A 20741-nucleotide genomic window follows, 5' to 3' on the forward strand; every position below is an offset into this window, starting at 1 on the left:
CCGCCTTTCTCGTACGGTTACCAAGGCGCCTCCTCGATTTCCGCGATCACCAATGGAAAAAGGTCCCCTTAATGAACTGGCAGCAACGACACGTGCCCACAATCCTCAAGTTCTCCCTTTCTTAAAATCTTCAGAGGACAAAATCTTTAGACTTCTCCCATATTCACCGTAGCATCTTCATGTCCTTCTTTTTCCTCTCTCTTTCACAACCGTTGCGCCGCCACCACCGCTTTTCAGATCTTCTCCAGATCTTGCAATGGTGAAGAAGAAGAACCTCGCTGCCACCGCCAGCTCCACGAGCGATGGTGCCGCCGCCAAGGCCTCCTCGAATCTTCCGAAGAGGAGCGCTCCAGATGCTCCTCCCCCAGCTCCGGCGCCGCCTGCGCCGCCAAGCTCGATAGCCAAACCCGGAGACTGGCTAGCGTCCTCCATCACGAAGCGTGATGAGAAGAGGGCCCGAAGCCTCGGGTTAATCTCCTCCGACGAGGGGAATGTGATTCTTCCAGGTGCGATTTCTCGGCCCAATCCCCCTGCTGGTTTTACCGTGATGTTCCTGTCGTTCTTGTATCGGGGTCTCTCGCTTCCTGCCCACGAATTCCTTCATCGTCTTCTGCGGACTTACGAAATTCAACTGTGGCAACTCACTCCTAACTCAATCCTCCACGTTGCTGTGTTCATCACCCTCTGCGAGGCGTTCTTGGGCATCGAGCCTCACTTTGGTTTGTGGAAGAAAATTTTCTTCGTAAAGATATACAGCAGTAGCAATGGATCTTTTGTCATTGGGGGAGTAGGGTTTGTTGTCCGTTTAGAGGTCAACTATTTCAGTTTCCCAATGAGAGAATATGTGCAAGGATGGAGACTGAAATGGTTTTATGTTAAGGATTCCTCAACAACCGAGTCTCAGCTTCCTTGCTTTGTTAACGTCCTTGAAGCCAAGCCTAAGCATTCTTGGAAGAACATCCTCTCTCCCGACGAAAGGACAGCAGCCGACGAGTTATTTGCCAAATTCCTTCGAATCAAAGAAGCCGATGGCCAAACTATGATCGGCACAGAGGTGGCCGCGGTGTTCTTGAAACGTCGAGTCCAACCAGTCATGGCCAGGGTTCGTCCAATGTGGTTTTATTCGGGTCCAAAGGATGAAACCAGGATAAACATTGCTGAACTATCGGGAAAGGAGCTGCTTGATGAAGTTCGTCGCCTCACTCTCTTTAGTAAGGAAGACTCGATCCCGTTGATATCCTCTTATTCTCCTCTTGATGCCGACCATCCACCGGCAGAGGTAAATTTTCCTTCTCATACTCTTATTACCCTGCTCCAGTTTGTCGACACAACTACTATTGTTCTTATTCGTTCTTTTCTTCGACAGATCCCCATAGTTTCTGGAAACCTGCATGATTTGCCAAACGATACTTCCGAGGGAAGAGGTTCCTCAGCCCCTGTTGATTTTCATACTGCCGAGTACACGGGCCCAAAGAACGAACACGATGACCCGATAGATTCTGAAGCTGTCCACACCGATCTTCCTTCCTCAGCCAGTGATGCTTGCGACACAGCGGGATCAGTGCGTGATGACGACGCTGATCGTGATGCCTTTGTTAATGCAGCTGTGGAGGAGACCAGAGCTTCACCAGCGAAGAGATCAACCGGCGGCTTTGCCGATGAAGACGATCTCTTCGACATGTAAGCGCATTCTTCCTAGAATTCATATTTTACCTTTATCACTCGCATTTCTTTCATAATTCTTGTCAACCATTTCCTTTCGCAGTGACGAAGGTTTCATCGAACCTCTGTCTAAGAAAGCCAAATCTGGCACTGCTCCGCTGGACGTCGCTGATACGTCTCCAACGTATCGATAATTTCTTATGTTCCATGCTTGTTTTATGACAATACCTACATGTTTTGTTCACACTTTATGATGATTTTATGCGTTTTCCGGAACTAACCTATTGACGAGATGCCGGAGTGACAATTCCTGTTTTCTGCTGTTTTTGGTTTCAGAAATCCTAGTAAGGAAATATTCTCGGAATTGGACGAAATCAACGCCCAGAGTCTTAAAATTCCACGAAGCTTCCAGAACACCCGAGAGGAACCAGAGGGGGCCACAGGGCCACCAAATGACAGGGCGATGCGGCCCAGGGGGGCGCGGCCCCCTATGGTGTCACCGCCTCGTCAGCCCTCCGACTCCGCCTCTTCGCCTATTTAAAGGTCCCTGACCTAAATCTTCGATACGGAAAAGCCACGGTACGAGAAACCTTCCAGAGCCGCCACCATCGCGAAGCCAAGATCTGGGGGACAGGAGTCTCTGTTCCGGCACACCGCCAGGACGGGGAAGTGCCCCCGGAAGGCATCTCCATCAACACCACCGCCATCTTCATCAACGCTGATGTCTCCAATGAGGAGGGAGTAGTTCTCCATCGAGGCTAAGGGGCTGTACCGGTAGCTATGTGGTTAATCTCTCTCTCCATGTACTTCAATACAATGATCTCATGAGCTGCCTTACATGATTGAGATTCATATGATGAGCTTGTAATCTAGATGTCGTTATGCTATTCAAGTGGATTTTACTTATGTGATCTCCGGAGACTCCTTGTCCCACGTGTGTAAAGGTGACAGTGTGTGCACCGTGTGGGTCTCTTAGGCTATATTTCACAGAATACTTATTCACTGTTATGAATAGCATAGTGAAGTGCTTATTTATATCCCTTTATGATTGCAATGTGCTTTGTATCACTATTCTATGTGCTACTCTAGTGATGTTATTAAAGTACTCTATTCCTCCTCCATGATGTAATGGTGACAGTGTGTGCATCATGTAGTACTTGGCGTAGTTTATGATTATGATCTCTTGAAGATTATGAAGTTAACTATTACTATGATGGTATTAATGTGATCTATTCCTCCTTTCATAGTATGAAGGTGACAGTGTGCATGATATGTTAGTACTTGGTATAGTTGTGTTGATCTATCATGCACTCTAAGGTTATTTAAATATGAATATCGAATATTGTGGAGCTTGTTAACTCCGGCAATGAGGGTTCTTGTAGCCCTACACAATTAGTGGTGTTCATCATCCAACAAGAGAGTGTAGAGTATAGCATATATCTATTTATTCTGTTATGTGATCAATGTTGAGAGTGTCCACTAGTGAAAGTATAATCCCTAGGCCTTGTTTCCAAATACTGCAATCATCGCTTGTTTCTTGTTCTCTTGCATCTGATCGCTGCAATATTCCCACCATCAACCACACGCCAGTTGTAGCACCAAGTATTTTCTGGCGCCGTTGCTACTGCTTATATTCATTCATACCACCTGTGTTTCACTATCTCTTCGCCGAACTAGTGCACCTATACATCTGACAAGTGTATTAGGTGTGTTGGGGACACAAGAGACTTCTTGCTTTGTGGTTGCAGGGTTGCATGAGAGGGATATCTTTGACCTCTTCCTCCCTGAGTTCGATAAACCTTGGGTGATCCACTTAAGGGAAAACTTGCTGCTGTTCTACAAACCTCTGCTCTTGGAGGCCCAACACTGTCTACAGGAAAAGAAGCAGGAGTAGACATCAAGCATATTTTCTGGTGCCGTTGCCGGGGAGGAAAGGTAAAAGGTACTCACACTCCGGATCTCGGCTACTAAGCTATTTTTCGGCGCCATTGTAAGTACTCGAAGCTATTTCCTTTAGATCCTGCAATTGCATCTTTTTGTTTCTTGTTTACACTAGTTTGGCATAATGGAAAGCAACAGTGAGTTTTTAAAATTATTTCCTGAGTTAAGACATGGATGGTTTGATGCGAAAATTAAAAAACCCATGGAACATATTAGTATGAATACTTTGAACACCATTGTTGCTAATGATATGGAAAATTCTAAGCTTGGGGAAGCTGGTTTTGATGAGCATAATCTTTTTAGTCCCCCAAGCATTGAGGAGAAAATTTTCTTTGATGATACTTTACCTCCTATTTATGATGATTATAATGATAGTAGCCTTTTGGTACCGCCTGTTATGGAGGATAAATTTGATTATGATTACAATATGCCTCCTATATTTGATGATGATAATAATAATGATAGCTACTTTGTTGAATTTGCTCCCACTACAATTAATAATAATGACTATGCTTATGTTGGGAGTAGTAATAATTTTATGCATGAGACTCATGATAAGAATGCTTTATGTGATAGTTATATTGTTGAGTTTGCTCATGATGCTACTGAAAGTTATTATGAGAGAGCAAAAATATGGTTGTAGAAATTTTCATGTTACTAAAACACCTATCTATGTGCTGAAATTTTTGAAGCTACACTTGTTCTATCTTCCTATGCTTATTACTTTGCTCTTCATGAACTTGTTTATTTACAAGATTCCTTTTCATAGGAAGCATGTTAGACTTAAATGTGTTTTGAATTTGCTTCTTGATGCTCTCTTTTGCTTCAAATACTATTTCTTGCGAGTGCATCATTAAAACTGCTGAGCCCATCTTAATGGCTATAAAGAAAGAACTTCTTGGGAGATAACCCATGTGTTATTTTGCTACAGTACTTTTGTTTTATATTTGTGTCTTGGAAGTTGTTACTACTGTAGCAACCTCTCCTTATCTTACTTTATTGCATTGTTGTGCCAAGTAAACTCTTTGATAGAAAGGTTGATACTAGATTTGGATTACTGCACAGAAACAGATTTCTGTCTGTCACGAATGTGAGTTGAATTCTCTGTAGGTAACTCAGAAAAATCTGCCAATTTACGTGCGTGATCCTCAGATATGTACGCAACTTTCATTCAATTTGAGCATTTTCATCTGAGCAAGTCTGGTGCCTCTATAAAATTCGTCTTTACGGACTGTTCTGTTTTGACAGATTCTGCCTTTTATTTCGCATTGCCTCTTTTGCTATGTTGAATGGATTTCTTTGTTCCATTAACTTTCAGAAGCTTTGGGCAATGTACAGAAGTGTTAAGAATGATCGTGTAACCTCTGAACATGTGAATTTTTGATTATGCACTAACCCTCTAATGAGTTGTTTCGAGTTTGGTGTGGAGGAAGTTTTCAAGGGTCAAGAGAGGAGGATGATACAATATGATCAAGAAGAGTGAAAAGTCTAAGCTTGGGGATGCACCCGGTGGTTCATCCCTGCATATTTGAAGAAGACTCAAGCATCTAAGCTTGGGGATGTCCAAGGCATCCCCTTCTTCATCGACAATTTATCAGGTCACCTCTCTTGAAACTATATTTTTATTCGGTCACATCTTATGTACTTTACTTGGAGCGTCTGTTTGTTTTTGTTTTTGTTTTTGTTTGAATAAATGCTTGTGTGGGAGAGAGACACGCTCCGCTGGTTTATATGAACACATGTGTTCTTAGCTTCTAATGTTCATGGCGAAGGTTGAAACTGCTTCGTTAATTGTTATATGGTTGGAAACAGAAAATGCTACATGTGGTAATTGGTATGATGTCTTGAATAACTTGATACTTGGCAATTGTTGTGATCATGTTTAAGCTCTTGCATCATATACTTTGCACCTATTAGTGAAGAAATACTGTAGAGCTTGTTGAAATTTGGTTTGCATGATTGGTCTTTCTAAGGTCTAGATATTTTCTAGTAAGGGTTTGAACAACAAGGAAGACAGTGTAGAGTCTTATAATGCTTGCAATATGTTTTTATGTAAGTCTTGTTGTACTAGTTCATACTTGTGTTTGCTTCAAACAACCTTGCTAGCCTAAGCCTTGTACTGAGAGGGAATACTTCTCGTGCATCCAAAATCCTTGAGCAAAAAACTATGCCATTTGTGTCCACCATACCTACCTACTACATGGTATTTTCTGCCATTCCAAAGTAAATTGCTTGAGTGCTATCTTTAAACACTTCAAAAGTTATTACCTCTTATTTGTGTCAATGTTTTAAAGCTCATGAGGAAGTATGTGGTGTTTTATCTTTCAATCTTGTTGGGCAACTTTCACCAATGGACTAGTGGCTTCATCCGCTTATCCAATAATTTTGCAAAAAGAGCTGGCAATGGGGTTCCCAGCCCCAAACTAATTAACTTTCATGATTTCACAAAAAATAGACACTCCTCCATGGTATGTGATTGTTGGACGGCACCCGAGGATTCGGTTAGCCATGGCTTGAGAAAGCAAAGGTGGGGAGGAGTGTCATCTAAATAAAACTAAAATAAAAAGGCACTCCTTCATGGTATGAGATTGTTGGCAGGCACCCGAGGATTCGGTTAACCATGGTTTGTGAAAGTAAAGGTTGGAAGGAGTGCCACCCAAAAATAAAAATGTTTCATGGGAGCCGCTCTTTGAAGGTTTGTCTGGCAAGGGGGTTAGAGTGCCCATTACCATTCGTTGACAACAACAAACACCTCTCAAAACTTTACTTTTATGCTCTCTTTATGTTTTCAAAATAAAAGCTCTAGCACAAATATAGCAATCGATGCTTCCCTCTTCGAAGGGCCATTCTTCTACTTTCATGTTGAGTCAGTTTATCCATTTCTCTCTATCTTAGAAGCAAACACTTGTGTTAACTGTGCATTGATTCTTACATGCTTGCTTATTGCACTTGTTATATTGCTTTGCATTGACAACTATCCATGAGATATACATGTTACAAGTTGAAAGCAACCGCTGAAACTTAATCTTCCTTTGTGTTGCTTCAATGCCTTTATTTAGAATTTATTGCTTTATGAGTTAACTCTTATGCAAGACTTATTGATGCTTGTCTTGAAAGTACTATTCATGAAAAGTCTTTGCTATATGATTCAATTGTTTAACCATTGTATTTACCATTGCTTTGAATCGCTGCATTCATCTCATATGCTTTACGATAGTATGATCAAGATTATGTTGGTAGCATGTCACTTCAGAAATTATCTTTGTTATCGTTTACCTACTCGAGGACGAGTAGGAACTAAGCTTGGGGATGCTGATACGTATCCAACGTATCGATAATTTCTTATGTTCCATGCTTGTTTTATGACAATACCTACATGTTTTGTTCACACTTTATGATGATTTTATGCGTTTTCCGGAACTAACCTATTGATGAGATGCCGAAGTGCCAGTTCCTGTTTTCTGCTGTTTTTGGTTTCAGAAATCCTAGTAAGGAAATATTCTCGGAATTGGACGAAATCAACGCCCAGAGTCTTAAAATTCCACGAAGCTTCCAGAACACCCGAGAGGAACCAGAGGGGGCCACAGGGCCACCAGATGACAGGGCGGCACGGCCCAGGGGGGCGCACCCCCCCTATGGTGTCACCGCCTCGTCAGCCCTCCGACTCCGCCTCTTCGCCTATTTAAAGGTCCCTGACCTAAATCTTCGATACGGAAAAGCCACGGTATGAGAAACCTTCCAGAGCCGCCGCCATCGCGAAGCCAAGATCTGGGGGACAGGAGTCTCTGTTCCGGCACGCCGCCGGGACGGGGAAGTGCCCCCGGAAGGCATCTCCATCAACACCACCGCCATCTTCATCAACGCTGCTGTCTCCCATGAGGAGGGAGTAGTTCTCCATCGAGGCTAAGGGGCTGTACCGGTAGCTATGTGGTTAATCTCTCTCTCCATGTACTTCAATACAATAATCTCATGAGCTGCCTTACATGATTGAGATTCATATGATGAGCTTGTAATCTAGATGTCGTTATGCTATTCAAGTGGATTTTACTTATGTGATCTCCGGAGACTCCTTGTCCCACGTGTGTAAAGGTGACAGTGTGTGCACCGTGTGGGTCTCTTAGGCTATATTTCACAGAATACTTATTCACTGTTATGAATAGCATAGTGAAGTGCTTATTTGTATCCCTTTATGATTGCAATGTGCTTTGTATCACTATTCTATGTGCTACTCTAGTGATGTTATTAAAGTACTCTATTCCTCCTCCATGATGTAATGGTGACAGTGTGTGCATCATGTAGTACTTGGCGTAGTTTATGATTATGATCTCTTGAAGATTATGAAGTTAACTATTACTATGATGGTATTAATGTGATCTATTCCTCCTTTCATAGTATGAAGGTGACAGTGTGCATGCTATGTTAGTACTTGGTATAGTTGTGTTGATCTATCATGCACTCTAAGGTTATTTAAATATGAATATCGAATATTGTGGAGCTTGTTAACTCCGGCATTGAGGGTTCTTGTAGCCCTACACAATTAGTGGTGTTCATCATCCAACAAGAGAGTGTAGAGTATAGCATATATCTATTTATTCTGTTATGTGATCAATGTTGAGAGTGTCCACTAGTGAAAGTATAATCCCTAGGCCTTGTTTCCAAATACTGCAATCATCGCTTGTTTACTGTTCTACTACATCTGTACTGCCTGCAATATTCCCACCATCAACCACACGCCGGTTGTAGCACCAAGTATTTTCTCAGCGCCACTATCGCTGCTTATATTCATTCATACCACCTGTGTTTCACTATCTCTTCACCGAACTAGTGCACCTATACATCTGACAAGTGTATTAGGTGTGTTGGGGACACAAGAGACTTCTTGCTTTGTGGTTGCAGGGTTGCATGAGAGGGATATCTTTGACCTCTTCCTCCCTGAGTTCGATAAACCTTGGGTGATCCACTTAAGGGAAAACTTGCTGCTGTTCCACAAACCTCTGCTCTTGGAGGCCCAACACTGTCTACAGGAAAAGAAGCGGGAGTAGACATCAGTCGCGGCTTCCGAAGCTTCGGCTCCTATGGCAGCCCCCGCGGCCCAGGTATCGACTGCTTCCTCCCTCTCTAGGGGGAAAGATGTCCCTTCAACTGCTGCCGCCACGACCCCTCCTTCAGGAAAATCTATAAGTCTTTTTCGATTACAACGCGAATTTCCCTGAATGTGCCTTGTTTAATGATTCTTTGTCAAACATCTGTTTTTCCCCTTTCCTTAAGGACCTGCGGGGCGTTATATTTTCTTTGGAGGTCTTCGCATCCCAATTTACTTCCCTGGAGGCAGACAAGGTTTGGCTGCAGAAGGAAGTTAAATCTTCTTCCTCAAAGTTGGACGGCGCAGTCAAAATAGCCGCCACAGCTCGCCAAGAGGTCGACTCCCTGAAGGAGGAACTGGGCAAGCTAAAGGAGAAGCTGAAAGAAGAGGAAGCGTCTAGGCTGGTCGCCGAGGCTCGGGCGACTGAAAAAGATGAACTTCTTCGCCAGTCTTCCTTGGCTTTGCTTGGTAATTTCTTTTATGTTTCTCTGTCGATTATTGTTCTTATGAATTCGATTCTTTGTCAGTAATATTTTCTATTTCATTCTCTTGCAGAGGCCGCCGACATCCCTGCCAATGCCTTGGACAAGATTCCAAACAACTCTCCAGCAAACAGTGTGTCGATGACTCTCGCCTCCCACCAACTTACACGGGAGCTTCTTGAAAAGGGCAAAGGTGCCATGGCGCGGATGCACTCGATGATCTTCCCCAAGATCAGTCAAGACAAGACTCTGGGGCAGCTGATCGATGCCTTCGCAGTCGACACCAAGGAGGTTATCGAGGTATTCAAACGCACTTCACGTACCTATGGTGCCCTCCTAGCCTTCCAACTTATGATGGGTCATGGCTTCAAGGCCGATATCGAAGAGATGTCTAGGGAGCTGCCAAAAGAGCAAGATGGGCGGTTCATTGATTTAAGCATCTTCAAAACGTCAGCCCTTAAGTTTGCACGCCAGCTCCTTGAGCTGGTTTCATAAAGGAAAACATCGGCTGGCCCCAGTTTATCGACTCAGACCCAAGCCCCTTGATATTTGTAACAAACTTCTCTTTGAGTTGATGTGAAACAATGTTCTGTCGCAAAACTTATGTTTGTAATAAACTCCGTGCTAGCAATGTTGCTAGTACACCCTTGTTATGATATTTTCACTTGCACTATCCTGATGGGAGTACCTTCTGATGTTGATGCGAAGCGATCCGTCATGCCTTTGACGATGTTCCTTGCAGGTTTTCCCAGTGCCTGCATTTGTTGACAATTCTTCGGGTGCTCTTTCTGAAGATGATCGAATCCAGCGTAGGAAGGATCGGATCGCGTAGATGGAAAAGGATCTGCGCAGTACCTATGCCTTGGCTGCCATTATCAAGAAGAAGGGCGAGATTGCAGCCGACGTAGAGCGCTATGCTCTTACTGAACTGCATAAGGCCACTGAAAGTTTAAACTGTAAGTTCCCTGGTCCTTGTGCTCATTACTCTTTGTCAAAAATGCATTGCCTGATCTTCTGTTGATTCCTTTGCTAGTCATAGCTCTGAACCGTGCTGAAGAGTACAAGCGGATCCACGAGCGCGTTAACGCATTGACCCAGCTGTCATCAGCCGAGGAGATTTTCTGGAGGGAGCACTCGAAAGCTTCGGCTGTCGTACAATTCCAGGATCGGGTCCAGCAGGTCCACCATTTCTTCGACAAGTGCTACAAAGCCCTAAGGGTAATTTGGAGGACGATGTTCCCTTTGAACATGGTCCCTCCCACGATGTTGACTCTGATGTCTGAATTTGGGAATACCAAGAAAATTCGAGACTTGGTGCGAGCTCAGGTTTTTGCAGGTGCTAGATTTACACTTGCCCTCGTCCTTGCACGTTATCCTTCTGCAAATCTGTTGGCTATCGCCAACACGGTTGGTGATTTGGAGACGCTGTACCCGAAGGTATTGTTTCCCGCCAATATAATTGTCGACAAGCTTGAAAAGGATTCGAAGGTACCTGAAGAAAGAGAAACTCCGCAAGAGTAATTCAGGGTTAAGTTCTTATTGTAAATAGGTAATTTGGCTACTTCATCCAGTCGTTTGGATTGTGTAGTTGAAACTTTTTTGTTCGGTAGATACACGTATATGTACTTTTACCGTGTTAGTGTCGTTGGCAAATTTAGAAGGAGCAAATCTTAATTGCCCGTCTAAACGTATGTGTATTCGTTGGTCAGCAAATTGCTTGAGTGATCAGCTCGTGTTGCAGGTCTTGCTAAACCCGTTGTATGTGCAACTTTGCTTTCAACCGATGTATGTTCGGAGAGTAGCTCCCGAATATATCGGGAGCATTAACTCTGCCAATGAGCCCGTTGTTCTATGATATTTCCACAAGTGAAATATCGAACGTGGGTTGTGTCATATGTATTTCCAAACTCTCGCTATTTACGGCGCTCGTAGAGGCATCTATAGCGGAGGGAAAGGTTAGCGCCCTTGTTTATTTTGCATCCTTTAGCACTCGTAGAGGCTTTTTCGGAGCACGATCTCTTGCCGCGTACTATGTTGCACCGTCATTCGCCAAGGGGCGTAAGCAAGGTTTATGATGATGCGGTTTGGGTGCTCCGAATTACTGCAATGCTTTTCAAGGAATCAAAACATAAGTTCTCGTTAATAAAAGAAAAACTGGACTAAGGGGCGAAAAAAGGAGAGCCCTGTTTAAAAGAAAAGGGAAAACTAAACACTAGTGAACCGCTTAAGCAAGGAAGGGGTTCTTCTCATCTTCTGGCTTGTCCACCACGTTAGTGGTTATCGAAGCATCGTTGATTTCACCAGGGGTCTGGACAGCGATTGCCAGTGTCTTGCTGTCTCCTATGTCTTCTGTGCCATCAGCTGCCGAAGCTTTTGCTGCCGAAGCTTTTGTTGCAGAAGTTTGTGCTGCCGAAGCTTCTAGAGCAAGGTCGGCTGGATTCTTCTTCGCTCCTCTGACGCGTTCTTCTTCCTTATTATCGCGTGACGATGACTTGGAAGGAAGATCGGTAATTTCCTGTTTCAGCCCAAACTTTGCAGCAATCCTCTGAAAGTCGCGATCACAATTGTCCGAGCGTGAGAAACTTCCATAGACTGTGATGTTTGTCCCGTTCCTCCAAGCATTTTCAGCTTGAGGTATGCGTAGTGCGGTACAGCCATGAACTTGGCATAAGCTGGTCTTCCGAGTATAGCGTGATACTGCGATTCCCAGTTCATGACTTCGAACTCGATCTTTTCCTTCCTGAAGTTGTCGTGTTTTCCAAAGACGACGTTCAGGTAAACTTTACTGATACGCGTACAGCACGCGTCCGTTGGGAACCCCAAGAGGAAGGTGTGATGTGTACAGCGACAAGTTTCCCTCAGTAAGAAACCAAGGTTTATCGAACCAGTAGGAGCCAAGAAGCACGTTGAAGGTTGATGGCGGCGGAGTGTAGTGCGGTGCAACACCAGGGATTCCGGCGCCAACGTGGAACCTGCACAACACAACCAAAATACTTTTCCCCAACGTGACAGTGAGGTTGTCAATCTCACCGGCTTGCTGTAACAAAGGATTAGATGTATAGTGTGGAAGATGATGTTTGCAGAGAACAGTAAGAACAATGTTTGCAGTAGATTGTATTCGATGTAAAGAATGGACCGGGGTCCACAGTTCACTAGTGGTGTCTCTCCGATAAGAAATAGCATGTTGGGTGAACAAATTACAGTTGGGCAATTGACAAATAAAGATGGCATGACAATGCACATACATATTATGATGAGTAGTGTGAGATTTAATTGGGCATTACGACAAAGTACATAGACCGCTATCCAGCATGCATCTATGCCTAAAAAGTCCACCTTCAGGTTAGCATCCGCACCCCTTCCAGTATTAAGTTGCAAACAACAGACAATTGCATTAAGTATGGTGCATAATGTAATCAACACAAATATCCTTAGACATAGCATTGATGTTTTATCCCTAGTGGCAACAGCACATCCACAACCTTAGAACTTTATGTCACTGTCCCAGATTTAATGGAGGCATGAACCCACTATCGAGCATAAATACTCCCTCTTGGAGTTACAAGTAACGACTTGGCCAGAGCCTCTACTAGCAACGGAGAGCATGCAAGATCATAAACAACACATAGATGATAGATTAATAATCAACATAACATAGTCTTCCATATTCATCAGATCCCAACAAACGCAACATGTAGCATTACAAATAGATGATCTTGATCATGTTAGGCAGCTCACAAGATCCGACAATGATAGCACAATGAGGAGAAGACAACCATCTAGCTACTGCTATGGACCCATAGTCCAGGGGTGAACTACTCAGACATCAATCCAGAGGCGATCATGTCGATGAAGAGTCCTCCGGGAGATGATTCCCCTCTTCGGCAGGGTGCCGGAGGCGATCTCCTGAATCCCCCGAGATGGGATTGGTGGCGGCGGCGTCTCTGGAAGGTTTTCCGTATCGTGGCTCTCGGTACTGGGGTTTTCTCGACGAAGGCTATATGTAGGCGGAAGGGTAGGTCAGGGGGCGTCACGAGGGGCCCACACGCCAGGGCGGCGCGGCCCAAGCCCTGGTCGCGCCACCCTGTTGTGCCGCCGCCTCGTGGCCCAACTTCGTATCTCCTCCGGTCTTCTGGAAGCTTCGTGGAAAAATAAGACCCTGGGCGTTGATTTCGTCCAATTCTGAATATATTTCCTTACTAGGATTTCTGAAACCAAAAACAGCAGAAAATAGCAACTGGCTCTTCGGAATCTTGTTAATAGGTTAGTGCCGGAAAATGCATAAGTATGACATAAAGTGTGTATAAAACATGTGAGTATCATCAATAAAGTAGCATGGAACATAAGAAATTATAGATACGTTGGAGACGTATCAGCATCCCCAAGCTTAGTTCCTACTCGTCCTCGAGTAGGTAAACGATAACAAAGATAATTTCTTAAGTGACATGCTATCATAATCTTGATCAATACTATTGTAAGCATATGTAATGAATGCAGCGATTCGAAGCAATGGTAAAGACAATGATTAAACAACTGAATCATATAGCAAAGACTTTTCATGAATAGTACTTTCAAGACAAGCATCAATAAGTCTTGCATAAGAGTTAACTCATAAAGTAATAAATTCAAAGTAAAGGCATTGAAGTAACACAAAGGAAGATTAAGTTTCAGCGGTTGCTTTCAACTTGTAACATGTATATCTCATGGATAGTTTTCAATATAAAGTAATATGATGAATGCAAATATGCAAATATGTAAGAATCAATGCACAGTTAACACAAGTGTTTGCTTCTAAGATAGAAAGAAGTGGGTAAACTGACTCAACATAAAAGTAAAAGAATGGCCCTTCGCAGAGGGAAGCATGGATTGCTATGGTTGTGCTAGAGCTTTTATTTTGAAAACATAGAGAGAGCATAAAAGTAAAGTTTTGAGAGGTGTTTGTTGTTATCAACGAATGGTAGTGGGCACTCTAAACCCCTTGCCAGGCAGACTTTCAAAGAGCGGCTCCCATGAAATTTTTTATTTTTGGGTGACACTCCTTCCAACCTTTGCTTTCACAAACCATGGCTAACCGAATCCTCGGGTGCCTGCCAACAATCTCATACCATGAAGGAGTGTCTTTTTATTTTAGTTTTATTTACATGACACTCCTCCCCACCTTTGCTTTCTCAAGCCATGGCTAACCGAATCCTCGGGTGCCGTCCAACAATCACATACCATGGAGGAGTGTCTATTTTTTTGTAAAATTATGAAGGTTAATTAATTGGGGCTGGGAACCCCATTGCCATCTCCTTTTGCAAAATTATTGGATAAGCGGATGAAGCCACAAGTCCATTGGTGAAAGTTGCCCAACAAGATTGAAACATAAACACCACATACTTCCTCATGAGCTATAAAACATTGACACAAATAAGAGGTAATAACTTTTGAATTGTTTAAAGGTAGCACTCAAGCAATTTACTTTGGAATGGCAGAGAAATACCATGTAGTAGGTAGGTATGGTGGACACAAATGGCATAGTTTTTGGCTCAAGGATTTGGATGCACGAGAAGTATTCCCTCTCAGTACAAGGCTTAGGCTAGCAAGGTTGTTTGAAGCAAACACAAGTATGAACCGGTACAGCAAAACTTGCATAAGAACATATTGCAAGCATTATAAGACTCTACACTGTCCTCCTTGTTGCTCAAACCCTTACCAGAAAATATCTAGACTTTAGAGAGACCAATCATGCAAACCAAATTTCAGCAAGCTCTATGTATTTCTTCACTAATAGGTGCAAAGTATATGATGCAAGATCTTAAACATGATCTATATGAGCACAACAATTGCCAAGTATCACATTATTTAAGACATTATACCAATTACCACATGTAGCATTTTCTGTTTCCAACCATGTAACAATTAACGAAGCAGTTTCAACCTTCGCCATGAACATTAAGAATAAAGCTAAGAACATATGTGTTCATATGCAACATCGGAGCGTATCTCTCTCCCATACAATGAATGCTAGGATCCAATTTATTCAAACAAAACAAAAAACAAAACAAGAACATACAGACGCTCCAAGTAAAGCACATAAGATGTGACGGAATAAAAATATAGTTTCACTAGAGGAACCTGATAAAGATTAGATGCTTGAGTCTTCTTGAAATATGCAGGGATGAACCACGGGGGCATCCCCAAGCTTAGAGCTTTCACTCTCCTTGATCATATTGTATCATCCTCCTCTCTTGATCCTTGAAAACTTCCTCCACACCACACTCAAAACAAACTCATTAGAGGGTTAGTGCATAATCAAAAATTCACATGTTCAGAGGTGACATAATCATTCTTAACACTTCTGGACATTGCACAAAGCTACTGAAAGTTAATGGAATAAAGAAATCCATCAAACATAGCAAAACAGGCAATACGAAATAAAAGGCAGAATCTATCAAAACAGAATAGTCCGTAAAGAAGAATTTTTCTGGGGCACTAGACTTGCTCAAATGAAAATGCTCAAATTGAATGAAAGTTGCGTACATATCTGAGGATTACTCACGTAAATTGGCAAATTTTTCTGAGTTACCTACAGAGAATACTACTCAACTTCGTGACAGCAAGAAATCTGTTTCTGCGCAGTAATCCAAATCTAGTATGAACCTTACTATCAAAGACTTTACTTGGCACAACAATGCAATAAAATTAAGATAAGGAGAGTTTGCTACAGTAGTAACAACTTCCAAGACTCAAATATAAAATAAAAGTGCAGAAGTAAAATCATGGGTTGTCTCCCATAAGCGCTTTTCTTTAACGCCTTTCAGCTAGGCGCAGAAAGTGTGTATCAAGTATTATCAAGAGATGAAGCATCAACATCAGGGGTTGGAGTTTTCTCAACTATACATTGTATCTTATCTATGTAAGTTTCAGAGGCTCCTTTTTCATTACGCTTAGGCTTGCTACTCTCATCAAACAAATTTTCAGGAACAATCCAATCAAAATTCTTTTCTAGTGCTTCGCACATTCCTAAGAGCTTGCAAGGTATTGATGTTTTAATATCCCCCTCATAATTAACTTTATTAGTGTACTTTTGTCTATCTTTTTCCATCTTTTCAAGGGTGCTAGCAAAGTTGGTATAAGAGCCAAGCATATTATATTTAGTAAAGACTTTTCTAGCTTCTCTTGCTACATCACCAAATTCTTTAAGAAGGGTTTCTAAGACAAAATCTTTCTTTTCTCCTTCTTCCATATCACCTAGTAAGGAACATATGTTGTATTACGGGATTGAGATTAACAAATCTAGCTTCTAACATGTGTACTAAAGAAGCAGCAGCAATTTCATAAGTAGGAGCAAGTTCTACCAAGTGTCTATCTTCAAAATCTTCAACCGTACTAATATGAGTGAAAAAATCGTCTATATTATCTTTTCCAATGATAGACCCGTGTCCTACCGGTACATCCTTAAGAGTAAACTTAGGAGGAAACATGTTGAAATAAGTAAAGTAAATGCAAGTAACTAATTTTTTGTGTTTTTAATATGGAGAACGCAAACAAGATAGTAAATAAAGTAAAGCAGGTAACTAATTTTTTTGTATTTTGATATAATGCTGCAAACAAAGCAGTAAATAAAATAAAGCAAGACAAAAACAAAGTAAAGAGATTGGAAGTGGAGACTCCCCTTGCAGCGTGTCTTGATCTCCCCGGTAACGGCGCCAGAAATTTATTTGCTAGCGTGCAATTGACGTGGGAGTTAGAAATCTTTGTGGTGTAACTTTTCTTCAGGTCCCCGGCAACGGCGCCAGAAATTTAGCCTTGATACGCGTACAACACGCGTCCGTTGGGAACCCCAAGAGGAAAGTGTGATGCATACAGCGGCAAGTTTCCCTCAGTAAGAAACCAAGGTTTATAGAACCAGTAGGAGCCAAGAAGCACATTGAAGGTTGATAGCGACGGAGTGTAGTGCGGCGCAACACCAGGGATTCCGGTGCCAACGTGGAACCTGCACAACACAACCAAAATACTTTGCCCCAACGTGACAGTGAGGTTGTCAATCTCACCGGCTTGCTATAACAAAGGATTAGATGTATAGTGTGGATGATGATTGTTTGCAGAGAACAGTAGAACGAGTATTGCAGTTGATTGTATTCGATGTAAAGAATGGACCGGGGTCCACAGTTCACTAGTGGTGTCTCTCCGATAAGAAATAGCATGTTGGGTGAACAAATTACAGTTGGGCAATTGACAAATAAAGATGGCATGACAATGCACATACATATTATGATGAGTAGTGTGAGATTTAATTGCGCATTACGACAAAGTACATAGACCGCTATCCAGCATGCATCTATGCCTAAAAAGTCCACCTTCAGGTTAGCATCCGCACCCCTTCCAGTATTAAGTTGCAAACAACAGACAATTGCATTAAGTATGGTGCGTAATGTAATCAACACAAATATCCTTAGACATAGCATTGATGTTTTATCCCTAGTGGCAACAGCACATCCACAACCTTAGAACTTTCTGTCACAGTCCCAGATTTAATGGAGGCATGAACCCACTATCGAGCATAAGTACTCCCTCTTGGAGTTACAAGTAACGACTTGGCCAGAGCCTCTACTAGCAACGGAGAGCATGCAAGATCATAAACAACACATAGATGATAGATTGATAATCAACATAACATAGTATTCCATATTCATCGGATCCCAACAAACGTAACATGTAGCATTACAAATAGATGATCTTGATCATGTTAGGAAGCTCACAAGATCCGACAATGATAGCACAATGAGGAGAAGACAACCATCTAGCTACTGCTATGGACCCATAGTCCAGGGGTGAACTACTCACACATCAATCCGGAGGTGATCATGGCGATGAAGAGTCCTCCGGGAGATGATTCCCCTCTCCGGAAGGGTGGCGGAGGCGATCTCCTGAATCCCCCGAGATGGGATTGGCGGCGGCGGCGTCTCTGGAAGGTTTTCCGTATCGTGGCTCTCGGTACTGGGGTTTTCTTGACGAAGGCTATATGTAGGCGGAAGGGTAGGTCAGGGGGCGTCACGAGGGGCCCACACGCCAGGGCGGCGCGGCCCAAGCCCTGGCCGCGCCGCCCTGTTGTGTCGCCGCCTCGTGGCCCCACTTCGTATCTCCTCCGGTCTTCTGGAAGCTTCGTGGAAAAATAAGACCCTGGGCGTTGATTTCATCCAATTCCGAGAATATTTTCTTACTAGGATTTCTGAAACCAAAAACAGCAGAAAACAGCAACTGGCTCTTCGGCATCTTGTTAATAGGTTAGTGCCGGAAAATGCATAAATATGACATAAAGTGTGTATAAAACATGTGAGTATCATCAATAAAGTAGCATGGAACATAAGAAATTATAGATACGTTGGAGACGTATCATTTACCAAGAGAGTACGCCGGTGAAGTGGGGAGAATCCCATGAAAACAGGTGTCTGTTTCTTCTAGCATTCTCATGGTGATCCCCATACTCTTGATTGTGTCGACGAATATCAGGTTTAGTCCACTTCCACCATGCATGAAGACTTTGCTCATCTTGAACCCCCCGACCTGCGCCTCGACTACTAAGGCAGCGTGTCCTGGTTTTGGTATGGTGATCGGGTGATCTGCTCGGGTGAACGTAATGTTCTGAGACGACCACTCGACATATTCAGGGATGTTCGCCATGATACTTTCTGCCAGATTGATTTCTCGAGTGAGCTTCTTCATTTCTCTTCTTGAAACACCTGTCCTGTGGATCATGCTCATCTGCCCACGTGGTGGTGGAAATGCCACATTGGGTTGGTGAGGTTGAGCCTGCTAGACCTGATGCTGCGGTGGAGGTGGTGGTGGTGGCGGTGGATGTTGCTGCTGCTGGATGAGTTTCTGCATGTCAATGAACTGTCTACAGTCTCTGAGCAAGTGGCTTGACTTTGTTTTGTTGTCCTTAGAATCAACGTACGAGTGCAAGTAACAGGGAGCGTTGATCTGCTCGGCGTAGGGTAGTTCGGGAGTCCTCTGTGGTCGTGGTTTATAATTGCCACGGTTTCCAGAGTTGTTCCGATTGCCGTCCTACCGATCGTCTCGTCTGTCGTCATACCGATCATCCTGCCGATCAGAGTATCCTGCGGCTACCAGGTTACTATCGTCATAGCTGTGGTTTTTCCTCTTCTTGTGGCGATCCCTTCGTCCACCCGAGTCGTGCTTCGGCTGGTCGTCGTCTTCGTCGTCACTGCGCTGTCGCGGCTTTCGTACGTTGTCCTCGCCATCAGCCCAGCTGTTGGCGATTTCCATTAACTTGGTTATGGTTTTTGGCTTTTTGCGCCCGAGTTCCTCTATGTAGCTTTCACGTCGGATGCCATCGCTGAAGGCATCAATTGCTCTGTCGACAGAAACATCTTCGGCAGCGTTTAGGAGCTTGGTGAATCTCCCGATGTACGCGCGCATCGATTCCTTCTGCTTTTGCTCGCAATGCCGTAATTCCTCAATCCCGACGGGCCTTTTGTATGTTGCTTGGAAATTGGCAACGAAGGTGTCTACTAGGTCGTCCCATGATTTGATGGAACCCTTCGGCAGGCCTCTTAACCAAGCTCGTGTTGAATCCTTCAGGTAAAGTTGCAAGCATTGCATTGCTGCTATATGATTTCCTTTGTGAAGAATCACAGTCTGCAAATAGTCGTCTATCCAGGACCTTGGCTCCTGCTGCCCATCGTATTTGGCAGCGTCAGTAGGGGTGGGTTTGAACTTTCTGGGTGGCATCGCCTCGCGGATTTTGTAGCTTAAACAATCGGCTCCCCTTAGCTCGTCGTCATTCTCCTGACTCTCATCCGAAGAATCACTGTCATATTCCTCCCTAGCGGCGCGTCGTCGCCTTGCTTTGTCGATTCTACTCTGGGTGATTTCATATCGAGCGTCTCTCGCATGATGCTTTGAGCCACTAGCCTGCAACGTGGTCTTTTCCTTCCGCGGGACCAGATTGTCTCCCAATATTGCGAGACTTTCTAGGGCACCTCGATGGGCTTGAGCCATGGAACCTTCAGGGCACTGATTGATGAGGTATGCAGCGAGATTGGCAGTCGCTCCCGCGACGGTTTTTGGTCGTGGCATGCCCGCGGTGTCCGTGGTCATAAAGGACTTGGTCAGATTTGACGTTATTTCTCTGGCGTCATCTTCCGAGAGCCTGGATAATCTTGATCGGTGCTTTCCTGCCCCTTGAGTGGTTCGAGAGGCGCTTCCTCGCGAGCCTCTCCGTCGTTCACTAGATTGGTCTGCCGCGGATAGGCGTCTCTCGAGGGTGGCTTGCTCTTTGGATAGTCGCTCCCGATTTTTCTCCAATATGGAGCGGTAAGCGTTGAGGGTTCCAACTGTGGTTCCTGCAGGGAGCGGCGTGTTGTTAAGCACGGCTGCCCTGGCTGCTACCCACTCCTCCTCTGCGATGGTGTAATCGCTGTTGTTGTTACTGGCGCTGTTCTCAAAACTTGCTCGTCTGCTGGAGCGGGGGGTGTGATCTCCGTCCCCCCTGTTCCTCGTGTTATTGGCAACATAAACCTGGTGGTGCGCCGTTCTTCGGGTGGCACTTTGGACGATGTTGTCGA

This window comes from Lolium perenne, chromosome 7 (assembly GCF_019359855.2).
Source record: "Lolium perenne isolate Kyuss_39 chromosome 7, Kyuss_2.0, whole genome shotgun sequence".
Lineage (NCBI taxonomy): Eukaryota > Viridiplantae > Streptophyta > Magnoliopsida > Poales > Poaceae > Lolium > Lolium perenne.